Genomic DNA, 2,751 nt, shown 5'->3' with positions numbered 1-2,751 from the left:
ATTCTCTAACTCCATACACAAAAATAAGCTCAAAATGAATTAAAGACCTAAAGGTAAGAGCGGATACTATGAAACTCCTAGAGGAAAGCAGGCGGGACACTCTGACATAAATCACAGCAGGATCTTTTAGGATCTGTCATCTACAGCAATGGGATACAAACAAAAATAAACAAATGGGACCGAATTAAAATGTTTTTACACAGCAAAGGAAACTGTAAACAAAATGAAAAGACAATCTATGGATGGGGAGAAAATATCTGCAAACAATGCAACCAACAAGGGCTTACTTCCCAAAGTGTACAGCTCATGGAGCTCAATGCCAAAAACAAACCAACCTGATGGAAATGTGCACAAGATCTAAACAGACATTTTTGCAAAGAAGACATACCGATGACCAACGGGCACATGAAAAGGTGCTCAGCATCACTAATTAGTAGAGAAATGCACATCAAAACTATAACGAGGTTATTACCTCATGCCAGCCAGAATGGTCGTCATGGAAAAGTCTACAGATAATAAATGCTGGAGCGGGTGTGGAGGAAAAAGAACCATCCTGCAGTGTCGGTGGGAATGTAAACTGATGTGGCCACTATGGAGAACAATATAGAGGTTCCTTAAGAAACTAAATATAGAGCTACCGTATGGTCCTGCAAGCCCACTCCTGGGCATCTATCCAGAGGAAACCTGAATTTGAAAAGGTACACGAACTCCAGTGTTCATTGCAGCACTTTTTACAACTGCCGAGACATGGAAGCAACCTATGCAACCAAGACACGGAATCAAGACACGGAAGCACCCTATCCATTGACAGATGAACGCGCAAGGACATGGGGGGTGTGTGCATACACAGACATGCATACAGTGGAGTGTTTACTCAGCCACAGAAATGATGAAATAATGCCACTTGCAGCAACATCAACGGATGGACCTGGAGATTATCATAGTAAGTGAAGTAAGCCAGACAAAGACAAACTATATGATATCATTTATCCTATGGAAACTAAAAAAAAAAAGATACAAATGAACTTACAAACAGAAAGAGACAGACATAGAAAATAAGCTTATAGTTACCAAAAGGGAGAGGGGAGGGGAGGGATAAATTAGGAGCTTGAGATGAACATAAAGACACTAGTATACATAAATAGATTACCACCAAGGAGCTACTGTATAGCACCGGGAGCTATACTCAATATTTTATAATAAGCTGTAAGAGAAAAGAATCTGGAAAAGGATATCTATATATGTGTGTATGTGTAACTGATCAATTTGCTGTATGCCTGAGACTAACACAATATTGTAAATCAAATGTATTTCAATTTAAAAAATCCCCCCAAAATTCTTCCCTGTAATTGTTTTCAACAAATCTCTCTTCAGGGAAAATAACTTTCACAGTGGGTCAACTTTGAGTTTGCTCAGCTGACAACATGGTAAGTGGGATCTTCCAGGGAACCATTGCTGCTGCTGCTGCTGCTAAGTCGCTTCAGTCGTGTCCGACTCTGTGCGACCCCATAGACGGCAGCCCACCAGACTTCCCTGCCCCTGAGATTCTCCAGGCAAGAACACTGGAGTGGGTTGCCATGTCCTTCTCCAATGCATGAAAGTGAAGTCGCTTAGTCATGCCCAACTCTTAGCGACCCCATGGACTGCAGCCTACCAGGCTCCTCTGTCCATGAATTTTCCAGGCAAGAGTACTGGAGTGGGGTGCCATTAAAATGATGACAGTTCTCAGGAGTGAGGCTTTGAAAGGACTCTCATTTTGTTGTGCTCCTTCCCATGGCTGCCTGGCTGCACTGGGAACGTGGGCTTGGTTGTCAAGGCTCCCCAGAGGTGGAATGAGAAATGCAACTAGAGCAGGTCGTAACACCATGGAGGTCACCGACCTCATCGAGACTCGGTGGTCCTTGCGGTTTCCGCCGACATCATTTGGCAGCGCTTTTGGACCATTAGCAACGTCCTAGGCCCTACCCCTATTCCTCACCTAACTGCAGGCAACCAGTGGCATTTCCCCCCTTGTCCCTACACTTATAAGCACCTAGAATGTGAGGAGACAGACAAAGTCCTTCTCCAGACACCCCCTTCCCTTGAATTCTCTTCGTTCACATTCTGTCATTTCATACCATGAATATCAGAACCACAGGAAACTGCTCTCTAGTATACTGGATCCTACCACCTTCGTGGCAGGCACAATGAGGGTTCAGACCAGGCTACACAAGACCGTGTCGAGTGCAAACTTTCCCGTGGACGTGAAAATGCACTGCTTCCACTAGGTCTGCGCCAACGTAACTCACAGTCCTCCGCTACTACCAGAAGTGAACCACCTCTCCATGATTAGGCAGGGGGTGGTCAACTTTACCGGAAAGCCTGTTTTAGAGCTTAGTGCTCACCTAACCTCAGTCATCGGGCCATGTTCATTTCAAGCTAAAGATTTAAGTGAGTTACATGTCACGGACTAGGGGTGGTGGAGCCAACAGGCATCTAAGAAACACTTTCGATTAAACCAGATCCCCTCTCTTTAAACACCAACTGATGCTTGGGTTAAGCTATGACATGCTTTGGGCTTCCCTGGTGGCTCGGATGGCATGGAATCTGCCTGCAATGCAGGAGACTGCGGTTCAACCCCTGGGTTAGGAGGATCCCCTGGAGAAGGGAATGGCTACCCACTCCAGTATTCTTGCCTGGAGAATTCCGCGGACAGAGAAGCCTGGCGGGCTACAGTCCATGGGGTCATGAAGGATCAGACATGACTGAGCG

Source organism: Oryx dammah, unplaced genomic scaffold (genome assembly GCF_014754425.2).
Source record: "Oryx dammah isolate SB20612 unplaced genomic scaffold, SCBI_Odam_1.1 HiC_scaffold_2, whole genome shotgun sequence".
Taxonomy (NCBI): domain Eukaryota; kingdom Metazoa; phylum Chordata; class Mammalia; order Artiodactyla; family Bovidae; genus Oryx; species Oryx dammah.
Note: the sequence above shows the minus strand (reverse complement) of the source record.